This window comes from Hyla sarda, chromosome 7 (genome assembly GCF_029499605.1).
Source record: "Hyla sarda isolate aHylSar1 chromosome 7, aHylSar1.hap1, whole genome shotgun sequence".
Lineage (NCBI taxonomy): Eukaryota > Metazoa > Chordata > Amphibia > Anura > Hylidae > Hyla > Hyla sarda.
Genome location: NC_079195.1, coordinates 34,062,770 through 34,088,872, shown reverse-complemented (window position 1 = coordinate 34,088,872; position 26,103 = coordinate 34,062,770). Strand labels below are relative to the sequence as shown.

At 42.3% G+C, this 26,103-nt stretch overlaps 1 long non-coding RNA gene across 1 annotated transcript in view; it reads left to right on the top strand.

Moving 5' to 3' along the window:
- Window positions 1-481: 481 nt before the first annotated feature.
- The window catches only part of LOC130282711 (uncharacterized), a 40,055-nt gene continuing 14,433 nt past the window's right edge, over window positions 482-26,103 (top strand). The window contains exons 1-2 of the long non-coding RNA XR_008846491.1: window positions 482-593; window positions 2,182-2,312. This is a non-coding gene — a long non-coding RNA (uncharacterized LOC130282711). The remainder of the gene's footprint in view (window positions 594-2,181; window positions 2,313-26,103) is intronic.

The following is a 26,103-nucleotide window of genomic DNA, read 5'->3' as shown; positions in this document are numbered from 1 at the left end:
AAATAGTGCTGAGCCCTGAACAGTACTGAGATTTATCACTACAAATTATTATCAGAAGACAGAGTGATCTCTTAGAGCACCGTGTGTGCAAATAAGGCAATCAGGGCTTTCTACACTATTGGTTTTGAATTGTGTGTAGAATAAAACGAATAAAGCTCATGGGAAGTATTTAAAAGGTATATGGGAAAATAGGGTACTTTTGGATTACTCCAAGGGGAAGCTATAGGAAAATTGTTAGAATTAACCCTCCATATACTGGTCTTGACCAGTTATGGTATTGCTTCTGTATTTGGCTCTGTTCTGGTGCTCACTCATTCTGACATCCATTGCTGAGGAAGGAGCATGTCTGAGGCAAGCACTGAGCCCGCCCTCACTCACCATGCATTCGTTTCCTCCCTGAGTCTGCTGTGCTGTTTTTTTTTTTTATTATCCAATCACTGCAGACTGCTCTGTAATCCCCTCCTTTCTTTTTTCATGCTGCAGTCTAATAGGACAGGAGTGAGCACAGAGGAGTGCTAGTCCCGCCCCTCACTTCCTGGACTTCAGCTTGGACAAAGATGATGCTGCAAACGGACAGGATTATGTTCTGGATGGTATGGGGACCCCTAGTAGAATTTGTATAAGCAATGATTTTTTTTTAAATAAAGTATATTAAAAGGTTTAAGAGGTACTGCAGTGTAGGAAAATGTATCCCATGTTTACAGGATATGGGATAAGTGTCTGCCACAATCATCTTTATGGCACTTTTGCTCTCTTTGTGCACAGAGCAGGGGTCGGCCCGCATCCTCCATTCATCTCTATAGGAGAGCCAGAGATACACGAGTACAGCGCTCAGGTATCTCCGGCTCTCCAATAGAGATGAATGGAGGTCATGTGCCGACCCCCGCATTGTCCGCAGGGAGAGCCAGAGCACCATACATGAGATTGTGGGGGGGTCCTAGCAGTCAGACCACCCACATTCAGACATTTATCCTGTATCCTTTGGATAGGGGATTAATTGTCCTACTCTGCAGTACTCCTTTAATGTTTTGCCAAGATGCACAACATATATAACAGTGGTCTTTAACCTGCGGACCTCCAGATGTTGCAAAACTACAACTCCCAGCATGCCAGGACAGCCGTTGGCTGTCGTGGCATGCTGGGAGTTGTAGTTTTGCAACATCTGGAGGTCCGCAGGTTGGAGACCACTGATATATAAAAAGATTTTGAATCTGGCAGTGTCCATTTTAAGGGGTACTCTAGTGAAAAACTTTATTTTTTTAAAGTTAAATGGTGCCAGAAAGTTAAACAGATTTGTAAATTACTTCTATTAAAAAAATCTTAATCCTTCCAGTACTTATTAGCTGCTGAATACTACAGTGGAAATTCTTTTCCGTTTGAAACTGTCAGAGCTGTCTGCTGACATCATGAGCACAGTGCTCTCTGCTGACATCTCTGTCCATTTTAGGAACTGTCCAGAGTAGGAGAAAATCCCAATAGCAAACATATGCTGCTCTGGACAGTTCCTAACATGGACAGAGATGTCAGCAGAGAGCACTGTGCTCGGGATGTCAGCAGAGAGCACTGTGGTCATGATGTCAGCAGGCAGCTCTGTGTTTCAAAAAGAAAAGTAGTAGTATTTAGCAGCTAATAAGTACTGGAAGGATTAAGACTTTTTCATAGAAGCAATTTACAAATCTGTTTAACTTTCTGGCACCAGTTAATTTAAGAAAAAAAAAGAAAGTTTTCCACCCCTTTAAATAAAGACTTTATGCAAAGTTACTTTACTTTAGATACACTGGAATAATAAAATGTGATTATGAATCATCTCGTTACATTTAAGGATTTTTGTATAACTTTTGTTTCCCCCCCCCCGACATCTTCATCCTTTGCTAACAGATGTCTCTGTTACGGTGATCCAGCGTGTGCTGCCGCTGCGCTAATCTTTAGTTTCTCTCGATGCAGCAGTAATCTCTCATGTTCGGTGTATTGTAAAGCTGCATACGCAGTCCCAGCCCTCCCATTATGGCCAAGAAGCTGATTATAAACCCCCTGTACTCTACATATAGAGTCATTCACATTAAATCCAGCAATGTCCAATATCTCACCAGGTATAGCAATGGGATGATGGTGATGGTGGTGCTGCTGGTGGGGACGGAGGGGAAATTTATTTTAATTAATTCATGTGTAATTTTTGCAAAGTCAACAGGAGAGAGATCCTCATGTGGATGTAATTGATAGACAAGCCCCATCATTCAGGCGGAGGAAATGAAAGGCGTGTGCGTGTTATCTGTCCCCGGTACCAGCAAGTCATTTAGTCAACCTTCCCAGAGGTAAATTCCATGAAAGCAGCGACAGAACAAATCAATGCCATGAATCTAAATGTTTCTGCTCCTGTGCGCTTGTCCCGGGGAGAATGTCTTCCCGGTAAATAAGCAAAGCGGCATATTTATAATAATTTACCGGGCTGTCTTTAGGCCAGGCCCTCCTCGGATGGGTAATGGATGATGGATTCCCACTAGTTTGATCTTGTTGGTGTTTACTGCTGGGAGTCCCCTGAGGAACCACAATGGATGTTGTGTAGTAGATTGAAAAACCAAATAATATTTTTTTTTTTTTCATGAATTTTACTTACGGTGCACCTCAGAAATCAATATTTAGCAATGCTGAGAACTCTTTCTAGTTAGCTCTTCTCTTGTCTTCTTTACTTCTTATGCTTCTCATTCCAAAAAGTAGCAGATACAGCAGCCATTATGAGCAGCTACTATAATTTGGTCATACAGTCACCCGAGCTTCAGAGTAATGCACAGTCTTTGATTTAATTGTTTTTTTTTCCAATTCTATCCTTCCATTACATTTTTATGCAAGAACAATTTCGGAAGAGAATGCTCAAATATCTGCTAAAATGCCAAACCATCAACAAATACAGTCATGGCGGTAAATGTTGGCACTCCTGAAATATTTTTCACAGAAAAGGATAGCAGGAATCGGATCACACGGTCAACCCCGATTTCAGACCCGAACAAAAATCGTGTGAAATCGGATGCGGATCAAATCGGATGTGTGTAATGGATCTGATTTTTTAATGGAGGTCAATGGATCCGACTTTATATACGATTTCATACGATTTTAAGTTATAAAAATCGTGTACTCGGGTCGGATGGAGAAATCGTGATGTGAATGCAGCCTGAGAGGTGTAAGAAGCTTATTGATGGTAATAGGAAGCCATTGATTTCAGTTAATATTTGGTTGCACACCCTTTGGAAAGAATAAGTTTAGGGTGCCAATAATTTTGCCCAGCCCATTTTTGGAGTTTGGTGACATTATTTTCCTCCCTTTTTTGGTTTAGTTCCAATACACACAAAGGGAATAATCATGCGTACAGCAAAACATGTGTTACTGCAATCATTTTCTGTGAGAAATACTTCATTTTCTTGAAAAATTTCAGGAGTGCCAACATTTACATATATATATCGGGTCATTGATTCAACATCTCAGCCTGAAAGTGGAAACAAAGTGTAACACTCACGTTTCTGGAGACAGGAACTCCGGTGTATGTGGATCCGCTGGACCTGTGTGGCAGATGACTCGGACCGTGCCAGGGAACGGAGTCTAAGGTGCCACTGGTCTTCACCAGAGCCCGCCACAAAGCAGGTTGGGCTTGCTGCTGCAGGCGACACCCAGGTCGTAACCCCCGGCAACGGCTCGACCACACAGGCGGCTGAGGAGATGCGAAGCACAGAAGGGATGAGACAACTCGTAGTCAGGATAGCTGTAGATCAGGGCAGGCAGCATAGTAGCGTAGTCGGGACGTAGCAGAAGTTCAGTAGGCAGGCGGCAGAGAAGCAAGGTCAAGGTCACAAGAGCAGGAGATCTGGTACAAAAACAGCATTTGGAACATTTAGTTCCGAACTGCTTGCCACTGGGGTACCCATTTAAGGAGAGAGACCTCCTAAATGGTTTAAAGTCCACATTAACAATCATGTCACACCAAAGAAAAAGTAGGATAGTAGCAGCTAACTATAATCCTTCTAGAAGCACCAAGTCCTTCAACATGGTAGGGAAGAGCTCCTTATTTGTTCTTCTATCTCCATGGGGAAATTTACATGTGAGTGAAATAATTGTCCATGAAGTCCTCAACCTAAAGGGCAGGGTTGTAGTTGGAAGTTTCTGGCCTCCAGTGCAAAATCTGTAACTTGGTCCCACTTAAGACGCCCCAGGTCATTGAACAAGGTAGGTAAGGTTTCCTTGGTCGAGAAGTGTAACATTTACATGTAAGTAAAAGTAATGGCCTCCAGTGCACGAGTACCAGTACAAAATCTGTTACTTGGTCCAACTCTAGGCACTCATCTATCTTCCATAGACTGCTGCTACAGAGCTCCTCGGCTTTCCCTCTAGTTCTTTGTTGTAAATTCCTTGCTGTTTTTTCCCATCTGCATGGGGAAAAGTAATGGACCATGAAGCCCTGAGCCTGAAGGGCATCCCGTAACTAGAGGTTCCTGAGCCCAAGTGCAAAATCTGTAACTTGGTCTCACTCAAGGCTCCCCTTTATTTGTCTGCTGACTGCTGCTACAGAGCTCCTCATGTCATTCAAGCATTTATTGTAATGGCTATGAATCCCAATTTCATCCGAATTAAAAAATACAAAGTTTTTCAAGGGACCAAACAAAGATACTCAAGTAAAAAAGTCTTTCTTGCAAATACTATATTCAAACTGCTAACAGCGCTTCCTATTATTTAGACTCCTATGACACCATAGACGGCATTGTGATCTTTAATAAGATTCATGCCGTGGTATAACACTCATCTCTCCTTTTGTATCGTTGATTAATTGATTGCGTGATGGAATTTTTCCAGAAAGAATGATGTTGTATCTTCCACGTCTCCGTTTCATGCTCCGTAAGACGTTTAATTGTATTTGCCTGATTAGAAAGACGTTTATTATTTGACTGTGTTGTGAATCATTCCATTGTCTCCGCGGTGAAAGCCGCCTTCTTCTTCATGACTCATTATTCTTCAGATGATTGGAGGTTTTGAGAGTAGATTCATTTCAGTTTTTTGTTTTTGTTTTTTTGGCGCTTGTAATAAAATAAATAAAATAAATCTAAAATTATCCAGAAAGACAAAATGGAACCATTTGTACTGCAGCCTAAGGGTCTAAGGCTCCGTCTTCGGGAATTTCAGAAGTTCGAATGGGAGTGTGCGGAATCCTATAGAAGTCTATAGGCTTTAATTTGAAGCGGAAATTCCACTGTGTGTATAGACCCTTTAACCGGCCCATTATTAGACAACCAACTTTATTGTCCTGAGTGCAATAAAAACAAACATAGCAAAAAGGTGCATACAATGTAAGAAAGAAGAAACAATTATGCATAAGCTTACAAAAAACTCAATAATAAAGAATCAAGTCCGTTCTATTTTTCAAACCAAAGGGGTGAATGCAAAAAAATTGGACAGTGTAGGAACTCTGTGTGGTGTCCCGGCACCGTATTTCATACTGTGCCTTAGTTATTAGTCCCCAAAGTTAGAGTCCTTAGGACTGTCGGGGTTCGCTTCCCTAATTAACCCCTAGTAACTTAAAGGGGTATTCCAGGCCAAAACTTTTTTTATATATCAACTGGCTCCGGAAAGCTAAACAGATTTGTAAATTACTTCGATTAAAAAATCTTAATCCTTGCAATAGTTATTAGCTTCTGAAGTTGAGTTGTTTTTTTCTGTCTAACTGCTTTCTGATGACTCACGTCCCGGGAGCTGTCCAGCTCCTATGGGGATATTTTCCCATATTTTCTGTCTAACTGCATGATGTCACAACTGATGATGTCACGTCTCGGGAGCTGTGCATGATGGGAGAATATCCCCATAGGAACTGCACAGCTCCCGGGACGTGACATCATCAGTTGTGACATCATGCAGTTAGACAGAAAACTTCAGAAGCTAATAACTATTGAAAGGATTAAGATTTTTTAATAGAAGGAATTTACAAATCTGTTTAACTTTCCGGAGCCAGTTGATATATAAAAAAAAGTTTTTGCCTGGAATACCCCTTTAATATTTATAAATATTATCTATATAAATATATGTATATGGTATTACTCACTTGTTTTAGCGTTGCAGGACCTGCGGGTCATGTGACCCGGTTCACAGAACTCTATGGTTTGCTAAAGGACCTTTGGTGGTTCTAGTCAGGTAATCACCCACAATCCATTGTAACGGTGAGTGACAGCTGATATGGACCAATCAAAAATGGCCAGCCCCTGCCCATATAAGGGAGCTGCGCCATTTTATCGCTCTCTTGTTCCTGCGCTGCCAAGCAAGCAGCATCTCTCTTGGGTTGCTGACTCTGGAAGAGGTAGGACCTCCGCAGCTTTCAAGACAATTACTAGGCCAAAGCCTTGCGGCCTAGGCCTGCGCTAGAGATGGATAGTTCTTACAATTCCCCGCTATCTCCGCAAGATCTCTGGACCTAATCCAACCCCTAAATCCACCGGATCTATGCAAATACTATCCTCCTAATCTTAAGAGAACTTTCCGGTCCTAAGCAACTGTCAGTCACTGCTGTGCTGTCTATATAGACTCTGTTATCTGGACTGTTACCGTTACGGCATATACAGAAAATCTTCAGTAAAGTTCCTGCAAGTTTTAAGTTCAGCACTGCTGTGGACAATCCATTTATTTTACACTCCCCTATCGCTCTTGGGAAGGGTGGAGATAGGCCCAGCATCACTACAGAGTTTTAACCCTCACCCTGGCGTCACGAGTGACAAGGGTTAAATTAACCCCTCATATACTACAGCAACATCCCAACTGCCCTACACCCCCACCAGGCTACCACATCTGCAAGTTGAAAACCTAACTCTTTTCTGTAGCACAGAACTAAGACCAGGATCAGAGAGGGGTTTTGATACAATGTTTCTCATCTTGCTGAATTCAGGACTGTAAGGTGTAACAAATGTAATTGGGGTGTCCCGATACCGTATTTCATACGTTACCTGTGTAGAGGTCCCCATAGTCAGAGTCCCTAGGAACGTCGGGGTCCCTCTCATATAGTTATCCCCTTGTCACCCCTCAGTTAATCTATGACTGTATAGAAGTTCTTATAAATATAAGTATAGATATATGTATATATTTAATTTCCTTCCTGTTCAAGCGTAGCAGGACCTGCGGGTCACGTGATTAGGTTAGAACTCTATGGTTTTGCTACAGGACCTTTGGAGGTTCCCGTGATGTGTTCACCCACAATGCACTGTAACGGTGAGTGACAGTCGTTATGGACCAATCCAAAATGGCTCAGCCCCTGCCCATATAAGGGACCTGCGCCATCTTGATCCCTCTCTTGGGTTGCTGACTCTGGAAGAGGTAGGACCTCCACAGCTTACAAGACGATTTACTAGGGCAAAGACTTGCAGGCTAGGCCTCTAACATAGCAGATAGACTAAGCAATTCCCCGCTACTCACCGCAAGATCACTGGACCTAAACTCACCCTTAAATCCAGCGGATCTCTGCTATATAATCCCTAAGAAGCTAAATTGAGCTTATCTGATCCCAACCAACTGTCAATCGCTGCTCAAGCTATATGCATAGAGACTCTGTTATCTGGACTGTTACTATTGCTGCATGTACAGAAATTCTTCAGTAAAAGTTCCTGCAAGTTTCAGTTAACAGTGGTTGTGGAGTATCCTTTATTCTACATTTACCTATTGCTCTTGGGAAGGGTGGCAATAGGCCTATCAAGAATACAGCATTTAACCATCACCCTGGCGTCACGAGTGACAAGGGTTAACAGCGCCCTTTATCATCCCGAACAGCAACACCCTAACTACCCTACATCCCACAAGGCTTTATCCCTCAATTCGCCACCACATAATGGCATCACTGACCTGGTTTTCTCTTTGTCTTTTAATAACTCTGATCTGCTTAGGGGGTCCACTCGTTTATGGGCCTTATCTAAGATCCAATTTGAATAGCCGTGTGGTTTCAAACGGGTACATACAGAATAGGCTACCTCCTGATACACTAGCTCAGCAGAGCTGTTCTGCTTTACACAGATAAGTTCTCCTACTAGAATACCCTCTATGGTGTGTTTAGAATGGAGTCGGCTCTAAGTATAGTGTTATCCGCTATGGATTTACGGAATGGGCTTACCTCAATGTTGTTGCCCTCGGCAACCAACAACACATCCAAGACTTAGACAAACTATGAGTGAAACGTAAGTTACAAAGGTTATCATTTAAATATTGCATTAACCAGAGATTCACCCCCCTTCCACATAATTATAACGTCATCGACGTATCTGCCAAACCATGCAACATTGTCTCTGTATGGATTGTGATCAGAAAAAATTAAAAAATTCTCCCACCAAAAAACAAACAATTTAGCAAGTGCAGGTGAAGATTTGGCACCCATTGATGCTCCGGTATTTCGCAAATAAAAAAAAACCATTAACCGCTAACGCATATGGACGTTTCTAAACATCCATAAGCGGCTCCTGAGGTATGACGCGCGCTCAGCGGGTGAGTGCGCATCATACCCGGTGGGTCCCGGTTGCTATAAGCAACCAGGACCCGTGGCTAATGCCGAACCTCGTCGATTGGGCCGATGTTTGGCATTAACGATCAAAGTTGATTGCCGCATCTAAACTCAAAGTAAAAGCTTCCCGGCAGTTTAGTCGGGCTGATCGGGACCATCGCAGTAAAATCGCGATGTCACAATCAGCTAGAATGCAACAAAAGGGTGCCTTACCTGCCTCCTTCACGTCCGATCGGCGATTGATTGCTCCAAGCCTGAAATCCAGGCTTGAGCAATCAACCGCCGATAATACTGATCCCTGCCATTGCAATGCAAGGGCAGTGATCAATGTATTGAATCAATGTACTGCATGTTATAGTCCCCTATATAACTTTAAATCACCCCCCCCCCCCTTTCCCAATAAAAAAAACTGTGTATGTAAAAATAAAAATAAATATATGTGGTATCGCCGCATGTGTAAATGTCCGAACTATAAAAATATATCGTTAATTAAACCGCATGGTCAATGGCGTATGCACAAAAAAATTCAAAAGTCCAAAATAGCGTATTTTTGGTCACTTTTCATACCATAAAAAAAATGAATAAAAAGCGATCAAAAAGTCCAATCAAAACAAAAACTTCAGATCACGACGCAAAAAATTAGCCCTCATACCGCCCCGTACACGGAAAAATAAAAAAGTTATAGGGGTCAGAATAGAACAATTTTAAACGTATAAATTTTCCTGCATGTAGTTATGATTTTTTTCAGAAGTACGACAAAATCAAACCTATACAAGTAGGGTATCATTTTAACCATATGGACCTACAAAATAAGAATAATGTGTCATTTTTACTGAAAAATAAGCCATCATATGGATTTTTAGGTGCAAAATTGAAAGTGTTATTATTTTTAGAAGGTGATGAGGAAAAAGCGAAAATGCAAAAACTGAAAAACCCTGCATCCTTAAAGGGTTAAACAGAAAGTAATTGTGCTGTAAAATATAAGCAGTAGCATCCAAAATAAATTGTTTTAACTCTAAATCATAATTAGAGAATTTGTTCATAATGTCTGTGAGTGCTGTTAATGCCAAATGGTGAGGAATACGAGAATAGAGAGATTCAATGTCGCATGTTAGCCATGAACACTGTTCACACCACTGACAATATTCAAGAATTTTTTGAAGGTGTTTAGTGTCCTTTATGTAACTTGGACACTTATTTACCAGTGGCTCTAGAACAGAATCAAGCCACTCGCAGATGCATTCGTTCAAGGAACCGATTCCCGCAATGATCAGCCGCAACGGCGTCGGGAATCGGTCCTTGTGTAGCTTTGGCAGCGTGTGAAATATGGGGATGACGGGTTTTTCCACATACATATAATCGGCTTCTTTTTGACTGATCACAGATTTGGAAACACCTTCCTTTAATAGCTTTGAGAGAGATTTTTGATACATACCGGTAGGATCAGTTGATAACGGACGGTATGTGTCATGATCTGATAACAACTCTTCACTTAGTCTTTCATGGCTAAATCTTGAAACCAGTCCAAGATGGGTGGTCGGGTGTGCACAGGATAGAAGTCCGGATTGGACGTTGAAAATTGATGAGACCTGCTGATTGCATCAGATGTGCTATCTATTTCAAGCATTTGTAAGTCCCGATACGCAATTTGCTCATCCAGGGATCTTAGAATTGGGTCTGGTGAAACCGCAACATGTGAATGATGTTCCATGTGATCAGTTGTAATAGTTTTCATGTCTAGATCTTCACGAGTTAGAAAATATTTTTTGACGGTCAGTAAACGTACACATTTCTTTATGTCCACAATGGTTTTGTATACATCAAAGTGAGCAGTGGGATTAAATCCCAAGCCTTTCGATAGTAGTTTTATTTCGTGGTTAGTAATATTATTTGATGAAATGTTAACAACTTGATAATCCAGTTCTTTCATGTTTTCTTTTTGGTTTTGTTGCATTCTGAAACTCTTGTTTTTGTGCTTCCTCCCCGCTCTCCAGACTCGTTTTTTGACCATTTCTTTTGTTCATTTCTTTGGGAGGTGTTCACATTAGGTTCGGATTCAGTACCAGTATCTGACGTTTCTTATATGTACGTTTCAGTAGTATTGTCAGATGAGCTTTGATCTGTAGAGGTAAAGCTGACATGAGCATTTCTACATTTTTTATAGTATTTGTTATGGCCTTTCTTCAGTATAGATTTAGAATTAGAAAAAATGTTCTCCCACTGGCCCCAATTATATTCAGTTTTTGTATGAAAATCATGTGTGTCTCGCTGGAATTTATTTATTTATTGTTTGTTCAATAATATCCTCCAATTTGGTGATTTTATCCTTAAATTTATTCTCATGTCCACATAAAAAAAGTGAATACAAGAGCATATTGGGCAATCAGCAGGTCCCCTCACTAGCGGTACGTCTAATGTATCGAGACATTTTTTCTCTGTTTATAATAATGATGTTTCAAAACTGAAGTTTTTTGCAATAGAAAAAATGATCCCGAGCAGAAGAGGAGGTGACAATATACGTCACACAATAGAGAGGCTATGTGGACTTATTTGTTCAATAGCATTCACCCTTTTGGTTTGAACAATAGAACGGACTTGATTCTTCATTATTGAGTTTTGTAAGCTTATTCATATTTGTTTCTTCTTTTTTACATTGTGTGCACCTTTTTGCTATGAGGACAATAAAGTTGGTTGTCTAATAATGGTCCGGTTCCGGTTCTCCCTCCCCCTGTGGGAGGAGAACACTGGGCTCATTCAGTATAAAGGAGTGTGTCAAAGAGACAACACATATGCCATGACAAAAGGCCAATTGTCCTGAAACGCGTTCGTGATAAAATTTTTACAAATACAAGTAATTTACAAATCTGTTTAACTTTCTGTCACTAGTTGTTTTAAAACAAATTGTTTTCCACCGGGGTACCCCTTTAACCTGTTAAGGACGTAGGGCGTACCTGTACGCCCTACGCCCGGTCCCGGTGTTTAAAACGGGGTCACACTGTGTGACCCCGCATCACACCGGGTCGGTCCCGGCTGCTATTCATAGCCGGGACCCTGGGCTAACAGCGAGCGGCACCGATCGTTGTGCCACACGCTATTAACCCTTCAGATGCGGCGATCAAATTTGACCGCCGCGTCTGAAAGTGAAAGTAAACACTTCCCGGCAGCTCAGTCGGGCTGATCGGGACATTGCGATAAAATTGCGATGTCCCAATCAGCTAGGATGCGAGTGGAGACACCCTTACCTTGCTCCGTCGCGTCCGATCTGGGTTTGATTGCTCCAAGCCTGAGCTACAGGCTTGAGCAATCGAGCCCCTATCTCGCTGATCCATGCAAAGCTATGGCTTTGCAGGGATCAAGATAAGAGATCAGTGTGTGCAGTGTTATATTCCCCCTATGGGAGCTATAAGACTGCAAAAAAAAGTGAGAAAAAAAAAGTTAACAATGGTCATTTAACCCCTTCCCTAATAAAAGTTTGAATCACCCTTCATTAAAAAAAACCTGTGTAAATAAAAATAAACATATGTGATATCGCCGCGTGCGGAAATGTCCAAACTATAAAAAATGTATCATTAATAAATTGCACGGTCAATGGCGTACGTGCAAAAAAATTCTAAAGTCCAAAATAACGTATTTTTGGTCACTTTTTATATCATGTAAAAATGAATAAAAAGTGATCAAAAAGTCCGATCAATACAAAAATGGCACCGATAAAAACTTCAGAACACGGCGCAAAAAAATTAGTCCTCATATCGGCCCGTACGTAGAAAATAAAAAAAGTTATAGGGGTTAGAAGATGAGAATTTTTAACATACATTTTCCTGCATGTAGTTATGATTTTTTTCTGAAGTACGACAATATCCAACCTATATAAATAGGGGATCATTTTAATCGTATGGACCTACAGAATAAAGATAAGGTGTTATTTTTACCGAAAAATGCACTGCGTAGAAATGGAAGCCCCCAAAATATACAAAATGACTATTTTTTCTTCAATTTTGTCGCACAATGAATTTTTTTTCTGTTTCGCTGTGGATTTTTGGGTAAAATGACTAATGTCACTGCAAAATAGAATTAGCGCAAAAAATAAGCAATCATATAGAATTTTATGTGCAAAATTGAAAGTGTTATGATTTATAGAAGGTGAGGAGGAAAAAATAAAAATGCAAAAACGGAAAAACCCTGCGTCCTTAAGGGGTTAACTAGCTTTGCATCCCCTTCATTCTCACAATTGGTGGGGTTCCCAGGAATCGGAATGGAAATCACTTTAATGGTTGTGCGACTATAAAACAACACTAATGCTTCTGCTTAAAGCTAAAATCTGCCCAATAGCCTATAATTTCCAGTTCACCTGGTGATGAGTGCGTATTTCTCCAAAAATACCATCTGTATCTCATATAAGATCTGAGGTCATCACTGCAGCATTCACTTACCTTGTACAGTATGTGACTTATAACCATATTACTGGCAAGTTCATAAAATATTGTTACATCTGGTAACTTTACTTTATTTATATTGATAGTTTATATAGCAGATGATTTACTTCTTATTATAGCCAACCCAGAAAAGGATTCCCGGGAGGGAAAAACTTTATTCAAGAATTTGGCTCTGTGTCGATTAATAACAAGAAAAAAATGTATAAAAATTGAGCTTGTTGGAGAAGTCTGTCAGTATATACAGTTCTCTTCTTTAAACGATCTTTAGATCTATCTATCTATTTATCTATCTATCTCATATCTATCTATCTATCTCATATCTATCTATCTCATATCTATCTATTTATCTATCTATTTATCTATCTATCTCATATCTATCTATCTCATATCTATCTATCTCATATCTATCTATTTATCTATCTATCTCATATCTATCTATCTCATATCTATCTATCTATCTATTTATCTATCTATCTCATATCTATCAATCTATCTATCTATCTCATATCTATCTATCTATCTCTCATATCTATCTATCTCATATCTATCTATCTATTTCATATCTATCTATCTATCTATCTATCTCATATCTATCTATCTCATATCTATCTATCTATCTATCTCATATCTATCTATCCATCTCATATCTATCTATCTATCTCATATCTATCTATCTATCTATCTCTCATATCTATCTATCTCATATTTATCTATCTCATATCTATCTATCTATCTATCTCATATCTATCTATTTATCTATCTATCTCATATCTATCTATCTCATATCTATCTATCTATCTATTTATCTATCTATCTCATATCTATCAATCTATCTATCTATCTCATATCTATCTATCTATCTATCTCTCATATTTATCTATCTATCTATCTCATATCTATCTATCTCATATCTATCTATTTATCTATCTATCTCATATCTATCTATCTCATATCTATCTATCTATCTATTTATCTATCTATCTCATATCTATCAATCTATCAATCTATCTATCTCATATCTATCTATCTATCTCTCATATTTATCTATCTATCTATCTATCTCATATCTATCTATCTATTTCATATCTATCTATCTATCTATCTATCTATCTCATATCTATCTATCTATCTATCTCATATCTATCTATCTCATATCTATCTATCTATCTATCTATCTCTCATATCTATCTATCTATCTATCTATCTCATATTTATCTATCTCATATCTATCTATCTCATATCTATCTATCTATCTCTATCTATCTATCTATCTCTCATATCTATCTATCTATCTTTCTATCTATCTCATATTTATCTATCTCATATCTATCTATCTATCTATCTCATATCTATCTATCTCATATCTATCTATTTATCTATCTATCTCATATCTATCTATCTCATATCTATCTATCTATCTATTTATCTATCTATCTCATATCTATCAATCTATCAATCTATCTATCTATCTCATATCTATCTATCTCTCATATTTATCTATCTATCTATCTATCTATCTATCTCATATCTATCTATCTATTTCATATCTATCTATCTATCTCATATCTATCTATCTATCTATCTCATATCTATCTATCTATCTATCTCATATCTATCTATCTATCTCATATCTATCTATCTATCTCTCATATCTATCTATCTATCTAGACAAAGAATAAGTCAGCCAGCACTTTAGTTGATACCAAACTATTATATGGACCTGGCCTACAGGTGCACGCTACTAGGCTAGATATACAGCAACAGAAGAATGCAGCAGCACACTGCCAGAACAAAGATATAGGTGAAACATGAATATGCAGATAAAACATGGAGAGCTATACAGCTATGGTGTAATAGATGCAAATGTGAAACTATGAAATAGTGAGGCACAATAGTGCCTCACTATTTCATAGTTTCACATTTGCATCTATTACACCATAGCTGTATAGCTCTCCATGTTTTAACTGCATATTCATGTTTCACCTATATCTTTGTGCTGGCAGTGTGCTGCTGCATTCTTCTGTTGCTGTATATCTATCTATCTATCTCATATTTATCTATCTCATATCTATTTATCTATCTCATATCTATCTATCTATCTATCTCATATCTATCTATCTATCTATCTCTCTATCTATCTCATATCTATCTATCTATCTATCTCATATCTATCTATCTATCTATCTATCTCATATCTATCTATCTATCTATCTATCTCATATCTATCTATCTCTCATATCTATCTATCTCATATCTATCAATCTATCTATCTATCTCATATCTATCTATCTATCTATCTCATATCTATCTATCTATCTCTCATATCTATCTATCTATCTATCTATCTATCTCATATCTATCTATATATCTATCTATCTCATATCTATCTATATATCTATCTATCTCATATCTATCTCTCATATCTATCTATCTATCTCATATCTATCTATCTATCTATCTATCTATCTCATATCTATCTACACAACAGGAGTGACCGCAGCACACAGGATTTTCAAAAGTGCAAAGGTGTTTATTCCATGAACAAGGCATTCCATCAACAACACCATTCTCAAGCCAAATGACAGCGTTCACAATAAAGATATATATATATATAGGAAAGTGTTTCAATCAATACATAATTACAATAAATGGTCATAAAATGAAATAACAGTGACAAAAATAGTGTAAAATTACAAACCAGTAATGTATTATTACATCCAATAAATAAGTGAGTGAAGGTTAGAAATCTGTTTACATATATAGTACAAGAAATACAGGGAATGATAGTTGTGATTCATAATTAACATCCGCTGGATGAAGATTGAACAACAATTAGGCAAGATAGGGATGTGGCAAGACTGACCTAAAGTACTCGTAATGTAAGTGTCATGGTGCTCGTCGGCGTGGGCAGCTGTGTACTGAGACTGCGTCGCAGAGTGTATTACACGTCAGCATTATTTTGGCCAATAGCATTCCAATAAGTTGCGGTCACGTGACTGGAACTCTCCATGTTCAGGCGCTCATGCGCTCAGAGGAAACTGAGTGTACTGCGGCCATATTTGAACAGGGCAAACTGAATACTGATAAATAAAGAAATCAAAATAAAACCAAAGTAAAGCAGATAATCCATATTAAGGGGACCGAAAACCTGTCCTAATGTATAACTATACAGCGGTCCCTCAAGTTACAATATTAGTTGGTTCCAGGACGACCATTGTCTGGTGAAACCATTGTATGTTGTGACCAGAACTCGATGGAAACCTGGTGATTGGATCTGAAGCCCCAAAATGTCATCCAAAAATAGGAAAAAAAGTGAGAATTAAAGAAATATAAGTAGATAACTAATATAGATAAAGCAAATCCTTATATATAAAAGTAATAAAGATCTGCTGGGAGCTGTAATCACTGTCTATGTAGAGGACAGGAGCTTCTTCGGGGTCCTGGACAGTACACAGTGTCCTAAAAATGTAACATGGGGCCGCCCTCACCTGGTGTCCAAAGGAGCAGCTAACCCATTGGACAGGTACAGAGTAGTACAGAACATGTAATACCTCCCTGTACTGTAGGGGGCGCTACCAGACAGTCAGTGCATACGCTTCAGTAATACAGGGGTTTTACAAATGAAATATCCATTCTGATTGGTCAGTTCTTCCAGCCATTGACACGTTTCACAGATCTGGACTGTCTGTACATTGTATGTTGAGTCTGGATTTAAGTTACAATGGTCCAGAAAAGATCATTGTATGTTGAAACTATTGTATGTTGAGGCCATTGTAAGTTGAGGAATCACTGTACAGATACAGTAATCCATAAGTACATTATAGAGGCATACAATATAGTAGTAGTGATATGCCTCACTTAACGCCTTCTCCTCCACACTTGGAGCATACCACCAGGGCCAGTTTTAGGCTTAGCGTGGCCCTGGGCATAATCAAAACTGGGGCCCCAAAAGTCGTAATAGTGCACTAACCATATTTGCACATTTTTGGTCACTTCAAATACCATAAAAAATATCTAAAAAGCAATTGAAAAGTCCCATCAAAACAACAATACCAATCAAAGCGCAAAAAAGGACCCTCATACATCCCCATATACAGAAAAATTAAAGAGTTATAGGGATCAGAATAGTACAATTTTATATTTTTGTATAGTTCCCCCACATTAGGTTGGCAGTACAGTTTCCCCCACATTAGGTGTGCAGTACAGTTCCCCCCACATTAGGTGTGCAGTACAGTTCCCCCCACATTAGGTGCAGTACAGTTCCTCCCACATTAGGTGCAGTATAGTTCCCCCACATTAGGTGTGCAGTACAATTCCCCACATTAGGTGCAGTACAGTTCCTCCCACATTAGGTGTGCAGTACAGTTCCCCTACATTGGGTGCAGTATAGTTCCACCCACATTAGGTGCAGTACAGTTCCCCCCACATTAGGTGTGCAGTACAGTTTCCCCTACATTAGGTGCAGTATAGTTCCACCCACATTAGGTGCAGTACAGTTCCCCCCACATTAGGTGCAGTACAGTTCCCCGAAATTAGGTTGGCAGTACAGTTCCCCCCACATTAGGTTCAGTATAGTTCCCCCACATTAGGGGCAGTACAGTTCCCCACATTTAGGTGCAGTATAGTTACCCACATTAGGTGCAGTATAGTTCCCCCACATTAGGTGCAGTATAGTTCCCCATATTAGGTGCAGTACAGTTCCCCCCACATTAGGTGCAGTACAGTTCCCCCCACATTAGGTGTACAGTTCCCCCCACATTCGGTGTGCAGTACAGTCCCCCCCACATTAGGTGTGCAGTACAGTTCCCCCCAAATTAGGTGCAGTATAGCTCCCCCAAATTAGGTGTGCAGTATAGTTCCCCCATATTAGGTGCAGTATAGTTCCACCACATTAGGTGCAGTACAGTTCCCCACATTAGGTGTGCAGTACAGTTCCCCCCCCCCCCCACAATAGGTGTGCAGTACAGTTCCCCCACATTAGGTGTGCAGTACAGTTCCCCCCACATTAGGTGCAGTATAGTTCACCCACATTAGGTGTGCAGTACAGTTCCCCCCACATTAGGTGCAGTATAGTTATCCACATTAGGTGCAGTACAGTTCCCCACATTAGGTGCAGTACAGTTCCCTCACATTAGGTGCAGTATAGTTACCCACATTAGGTGCAGTATAGTTCCCCCACATTAGGTGCAGTATAGTTCCCCATATTAGGTGCAGTATACTTCCCCCCACATTAGGTGCAGTACAGTTCCCCCCACATTAGGTGTACAGTTCCCCCCACATTCGGTGTGCAGTACAGTTCCCCCCCCACATTAGGTGTGCAGTACAGTTCCCCCCACATTAGGAGCAGTATAGCTCCCCCAAATTAGGTGTGCAGTATAGTTCCCCCATATTAGGTGCAGTATAGTTCCACCCACATTAGGTGCAGTACAGTTCTCCCCACATTAGGTGCAGTTAAGTTCCCCCCACATTAGGTGTGCAGTACAGTTTCCCCTACATTAGGTGCAGTATAGTTCCACCCACATTAGGTGCAGTACAGTTCCCCCCACATTAGGTGCAGTACAGTTCCCCGAAATTAGGTTGGCAGTACAGTTCCCCCCACATTAGGTGCAGTATAGTTCCCCCACATTAGGGGCAGTACAGTTCCCCACATTTAGGTGCAGTATAGTTACCCACATTAGGTGCAGTATAGTTCCCCCACATTAGGTGCAGTATAGTTCCCCATATTAGGTGCAGTACAGTTCCCCCCACATTAGGTGCAGTACAGTTCCCCCCACATTAGGTGTACAGTTCCCCCCACATTCGGTGTGCAGTACAGTCCCCCCCACATTAGGTGTGCAGTACAGTTCCCCCCAAATTAGGTGCAGTATAGCTCCCCCAAATTAGGTGTGCAGTATAGTTCCGCCATATTAGGTGCAGTATAGTTCCACCACATTAGGTGCAGTACAGTTCCCCACATTAGGTGTGCAGTACAGTTCCCCCCCCCCCCCCCCCCCACAATAGGTGTGCAGTACAGTTCCCCCACATTAGGTGTGCAGTACAGTTCCCCCCACATTAGGTGCAGTATAGTTCACCCACATTAGGTGTGCAGTACAGTTCCCCCCACATTAGGTGCAGTATAGTTATCCACATTAGGTGCAGTACAGTTCCCCACATTAGGTGCAGTACAGTTCCCTCACATTAGGTGCAGTATAGTTACCCACATTAGGTGCAGTATAGTTCCCCCACATTAGGTGCAGTATAGTTCCCCATATTAGGTGCAGTATACTTCCCCCCACATTAGGTGCAGTACAGTTCCCCCCACATTAGGTGTACAGTTCCCCCCACATTCGGTGTGCAGTACAGTTCCCCCCCCACATTAGGTGTGCAGTACAGTTCCCCCCACATTAGGAGCAGTATAGCTCCCCCAAATTAGGTGTGCAGTATAGTTCCCCCATATTAGGTGCAGTATAGTTCCACCCACATTAGGTGCAGTACAGTTCTCCCCACATTAGGTGCAGTTAAGTTCCCCCACAATAGGTGCAGTATAGTTCCCCCAAATTAGGTGCAGTATAGTTCCCCACATTAGGTGCAGTATAGTTCCCCACATTAGGTGCAGTATAGCTCCCCACATTAGGTGCAGTACAGTTCCCCCCCACATTAGCTGCATTACAGTTCCCGCCCTCAATAGGTGCAGTATAGTTACCCCACATTAGGTGCAGTATAGTTTCCCCCACATTAGGTGCAGTATAGTTCCCCCACATTAGGTGCAGAATAGTTCCACCACATTAGGTGTGCAGTACAGTTCCCCACACATTAGGTGTGCAGTACAGCCCCCCCCCCCCACAATAGGTGTGCAGTACAGTTCCCCCACATTAGGTGTGCAGTACAGTTCCCCCCACATTAGGTGCAGTATAGTTCCCCCACATTAGGTGTGCAGTACAGTTCCCCCCACATTAGGTGCAGTATAGTTCCCCCACATTAGGTGCAGTACAGTTCCCCACATTTAGGTGCAGTATATTTCCCCACATTAGGTGCAGTATAGTTCCCCACATTAGGTGCAGTGCAGTTCCCCAACAATAGGTGCAGTGCAGTTCCCCAACAATAGGTGCAGTATAGTTCCCCCAAATTAGGTGCAGTATAGTTCCCCACATTAGGTGCAGTATAGTTCCCCACATTAGGTGCAGTGTAGCTCCCCAAATTAGGAGCAGTACAGTTCCCCCACATTAGGTGCACTATAGCTCTCCCACATTAGGTGCAGTATAGTCCCCCACATTAGGTGCAGTATAGTTTCCCCCACATTAGGTGCAGTATAGTTTCCCCACATTAGGTGCAGTATAGTTCTCCACATTAGGTGCAGTATAGTTCCCTCACATTAGGTGCAGTATAGTTCCCCACATTAGGTGCAGTATAGTTCCCTCACATTAGGTGCAGTATAGTTCCCTCACATTAGGTGCAGTATAGCTCCCCCACATTAGGTGCAGTATAGTTCCCCCACATTAGGTGCAGTATAGTTCCCCACATTAGGTGCAGTATAGCTCCCCAAATTAGGAGCAGTACAGTTCCCTCACATTAGGTGCACTATAGCTCCCCCACATTAGGTGCAGTATAATTTCCCCCACATTAGGTGCAGTATAGTCCCCCACATTAGGTGCAGTATAGTTTCCCCCACATTAGGTGCAGTATAGTTTCCCCACATTAGGTGCAATATAGTTCTCCACATTAGGTGAAGTATAGTTCCCCACATTAGGTGCAGTATAGGTCCCTCACATTAGGTGCAGTATAGTTCCCCCACATTAGGTGCAGTATAGTTCTCTCACATTAGGTGCAGTACAGCTCCCCCACATTAGGTGCAGTATAGTTCCCCCACATTAGGTGCAGTACAGTTCCCCCACATTAGATGCAGTATAGTTCCCCCACATTAGGTGCAGTATAGTTCCCCCACATTAGGTGCAGTATAGTTCCCCCACATTAGGTGCAGTACAGTTCCCCCACATTAGATGCAGTATAGTTCCCCCACATTAGGTGCAGTACAGTTCCCCCACATTAGATGCAGTATAGTTCCCCCACATTAGGTGCAGTATAGTTCCCCCACATTAGGTGAAGTATAGTTCCCCACATTAGGTGCAGTGTAGTTCCCCACATTAGGTGAAGTATAGTTCCCCACATTAGGTGCAGTATAGTTCCCCACATTAGGTGCAGTATAGTTCCTCACATTAGGTGCAGTACATTTCCCCTACAGACATACAGCCTTCAACCATATACAGTGAATGGCTGGAGGCTGTATGTCTGTGTACTGCCCCACTTCAGTGTTCCGACCACCGGTCCTCCGGTCCAGGGTGACAATCTACTGCTATGGCCTATAGGCCTCAGCAGTAGGTCCCGGGAACGGAGGACCGGTGGTCGGAGCACCGAAGAGGACGTGCCACTGGTGACTTACCATTCCGGCCGGCGTGTGTCCTCCGCTCAATAGGTGCAGTGCAGTTCCCCAACAATAGGTGCAGTATAGTTCCCCCAAATTAGGTGCAGTATAGTTCCCCACATTAGGTGCAGTATAGTTCCCCACATTAGGTGCACTATAGCTCCCCCACATTAGGTGCAGTATAGTCCCCCACATTAGGTGCAGTATAGTTTCCCCCACATTAGGTGCAGTATAGTTTCCCCCACATTAGGTGCAGTATAGTTTCCCCACATTAGGTGCAGTATAGTTCTCCACATTAGGTGCAGTATAGTTCCCTCACATTAGGTGCAGTATAGTTCCCCCACATTAGGTGCAGTATAGTTCCACCACATTAGGTGTGCAGTACAGTTCCCCACACATTAGGTGTGCAGTACAGTCCCCCCCCCCCCACAATAGGTGTGCAGTACAGTTCCCCACATTAGGTGTGCAGTACAGTTCCCCCCACATTAGGTGCAGTATAGTTCCCCCACATTAGGTGTGCAGTACAGTTCCCCCCACATTAGGTGCAGTATAGTTCCCCCACATTAGGTGCAGTACAGTTCCCCACATTTAGGTGCAGTATATTTCCCCACATTAGGTGCAGTATAGTTCCCCACATTAGGTGCAGTGCAGTTCCCCAACAATAGGTGCAGTGCAGTTCCCCAACAATGGGTGCAGTATAGTTCCCCCAAATTAGGTGCAGTATAGTTCCCCACATTAGGTGCAGTATAGTTCCCCACATTAGGTGCAGTATAGCTCCCCAAATTAGGAGCAGTACAGTTCCCCCACATTAGGTGCACTATAGCTCTCCCACATTAGGTGCAGTATAGTCCCCCACATTAGGTGCAGTATAGTTTCCCCCACATTAGGTGCAGTATAGTTTCCCCACATTAGGTGCAGTATAGTTCTCCACATTAGGTGCAGTATAGTTCCCTCACATTAGGTGCAGTATAGTTCCCCACATTAGGTGCAGTATAGTTCCCTCACATTAGGTGCAGTATAGTTCCCTCACATTAGATGCAGTATAGCTCCCCCACATTAGGTGCAGTATAGTTCCCCCACATTAGGTGCAGTATAGTTCCCCACATTAGGTGCAGTATAGCTCCCCAAATTAGGAGCAGTACAGTTCCCTCACATTAGGTGCACTATAGCTCCCCCACATTAGGTGCAGTATTGTCCCCCACATTAGGTGCAGTATAATTTCCCCCACATTAGGTGCAGTATAGTCCCCCACATTAGGTGCAGTATAGTTTCCCCCACATTAGGTGCAGTATAGTTTCCCCACATTAGGTGCAGTATAGTTCTCCACATTAGGTGAAGTATAGTTCCCCACATTAGGTGCAGTATAGTTCCCCCACATTAGGTGCAGTATAGGTCCCTCACATTAGGTGCAGTATAGTTCCCCCACATTAGGTGCAGTATAGTTCTCTCACATTAGGTGCAGTACAGCTCCCCCACATTAGGTGCAGTATAGTTCCCCCACATTAGGTGCAGTACAGTTCCCCCACATTAGATGCAGTATAGTTCCCCCACATTAGGTGCAGTACAGTTCCCCCACATTAGATGCAGTATAGTTCCCCCACATTAGGTGCAGTATAGTTCCCCCACATTAGGTGAAGTATAGTTCCCCACATTAGGTGCAGTGTAGTTCCCCACATTAGGTGAAGTATAGTTCCCCACATTAGGTGCAGTATAGTTCCCCACATTAGGTGCAGTATAGTTCCTCACATTAGGTGCAGTACATTTCCCCTACAGACATACAGCCTTCAACCATATACAGTGAATGGCTGGAGGCTGTATGTCTGTGTACTGCCCCACTTCAGTGTTCCGACCACCGGTCCTCCGGTCCAGGGTGACAATCTACTGCTATGGCCTATAGGCCTCAGCAGTAGGTCCCGGGAACGGAGGACCGGTGGTCGGAGCACCGAAGAGGACGTGCCACTGGTGACTTACCATTCCGGCCGGCGTGTGTCCTCCGCTCAATAGGTGCAGTGCAGTTCCCCAACAATAGGTGCAGTATAGTTCCCCCAAATTAGGTGCAGTATAGTTCCCCACATTAGGTGCAGTATAGTTCCCCACATTAGGTGCACTATAGCTCCCCCACATTAGGTGCAGTATAGTCCCCCACATTAGGTGCAGTATAGTTTCCCCCACATTAGGTGCAGTATAGTTTCCCCCACATTAGGTGCAGTATAGTTTCCCCACATTAGGTGCAGTATAGTTCTCCACATTAGGTGCAGTATAGTTCCCTCACATTAGGTGCAGTATAGTTCCCCACTTTAGGTGCAGTATAGTTCCCTCACATTAGGTGCAGTATAGTTCCCTCACATTAGGTGCAGTATAGCTCCCCACATTAGGTGCAGTATAGTTCCCCCACATTAGGTGCAGTATAGTTCCCCACATTAGGTGCAGTATAGTTCCATCACATTAGGTGCAGTATAGGTCCCTCACATTAGCTGCAGTATAGTTCCCCCACATTAGGTGCAGTATAGTTCTCTCACATTAGGTGCAGTACAGTTCCCCCACATTAGGTGCAGTATAGTTCCCCCACATTAGGTGCAGTACAGTTCCCCCACATTAGATGCAGTATAGTTCCCCCACATTAGGTGCAGTATAGTCCCCCACATTAGGTGAAGTATAGTTCCCCACATTAGGTGCAGTATAGTTCCCCACATTAGGTGCAGTATAGTTCCTCACATTAGGTGCAGTACATTTCCCCTACAGACATACAGCCTTCAACCATATACAGTGAATGGCTGGAGGCTGTATGTCTGTGTACTGCCCCACTTCAGTGTTCCGACCACCGGTCCTCCGGTCCAGGGTGACAATCTACTGCTATGGCCTATAGGCCTCAGCAGTAGGTCCCGGGAACGGAGGACCGGTGGTCGGAACACCGAAGAGGACGTGCCACTGGTGACTTACCATTCCGGCCGGCGTGTGTCCTCTGCTCAATAGGTGCAGTGCAGTTCCCCAACAATAGGTGCAGTATAGTTCCCCCAAATTAGGTGCAGTATAGTTCCCCACATTAGGTGCAGTATAGTTCCCCACATTAGGTGCACTATAGCTCCCCCACATCAGGTGCAGTATAGTCCCCCACATTAGGTGCAGTATAGTTTCCCCCACATTAGGTGCAGTATAGTCCCCCACATTAGGTGCAGTATAGTTTCCCCCACATTAGGTGCAGTATAGTTTCCCCACATTAGGTGCAGTATAGTTCTCCACATTAGGTGCAGTATAGTTCCCTCACATTAGGTGCAGTATAGTTCCCCACTTTAGGTGCAGTATAGTTCCCTCACATTAGGTGCAGTATAGTTCCCTCACATTAGGTGCAGTATAGCTCCCCACATTAGGTGCAGTATAGTTCCCCCACATTAGGTGCAGTATAGTTCCCCACATTAGGTGCAGTATAGTTCCATCACATTAGGTGCAGTATAGGTCCCTCACATTAGCTGCAGTATAGTTCCCCCACATTAGGTGCAGTATAGTTCTCTCACATTAGGTGCAGTACAGTTCCCCCACATTAGGTGCAGTATAGTTCCCCCACATTAGGTGCAGTACAGTTCCCCCACATTAGATGCAGTATAGTTCCCCCACATTAGGTGCAGTATAGTCCCCCACATTAGGTGAAGTATAGTTCCCCACATTAGGTGCAGTATAGTTCCCCACATTAGGTGCAGTATAGTTCCTCACATTAGGAGCAGTACAGTTCCCCTACAGACATACAGCCTTCAACCATATACAGTGAATGGCTGGAGGCTGTATGTCTGTGTACTGCCCCACTTCAGTGTTCCGACCACCGGTCCAGGGTGACAATCTACTGCTATGGCCTATAGGCCTCAGCAGTAGGTCCCGGGACCGGAGGACCGGTGGTCGGAGCACCGAAGAGGACGTGCCACTGGTGACTTACCATTCCGGCCGGCGTGTGTCCTCCGCTCCTTTATTGCTATGGGCGCACACACGGGATGTCAGTGACGTCCCTGCATGCGCTAGCTCCCGGCGGCCCCTGCGTTTTTAAAGTTAACGCGGGGGCCGTCGCAGAAAGGTAACAGGGACATTCTTGTGTCCCCCGAAAAGATTTTTTGGGACACAGGGATGTCCAGAATGTGATGGGGGCCCCCTGTGGGCTGCTCAGTGGCGGCCGCGGATCCCCCCGGCTTGATTAGGCCTATGCTGAACAGCCCTAGGCAATTGACTGGTTTGCCCCGCCCTAATGCCGAACCCTGCATTCCACCATGGCACAAGTATTATCCCACTTACCAGAGGTAACCCAATCTGGTCCAAACCCCATTTCTAAGACTCGGACAACAGAATCCATGTCGCGAACCTGTCTCGCATATTGACAATGGGGGTGGGGGGTGGGGGGGTCCCTGGTGTCTCATTTCAGGGGTTGCCACACTCAATAAGTAAGGCATACCGGGATATATTAAATAAAAAAATATTAATACTAAAAAAGATAAAGTATAAATACTAAATAAAGTAAGTATAAAAATAAAATGAAATAAAAGGAATGCAATTGGTCAACAGAACCAGTGATCATCCAAGGTGTGTTTATTAAATAAAATAAATGTATCACAAATCTAAAAAAAATATATCAACTTGAGGGGTTGGCTTAGTTCAACCTTCACCCAAATAGAAACAGAAGCAAAACAGATTCATAATTAGTAAATATTCATGATATTGATCACTAATCACATATACTCTGTATAGCATGGCATGGAGGACATAGGACTACATAACCTTCTGAGGAA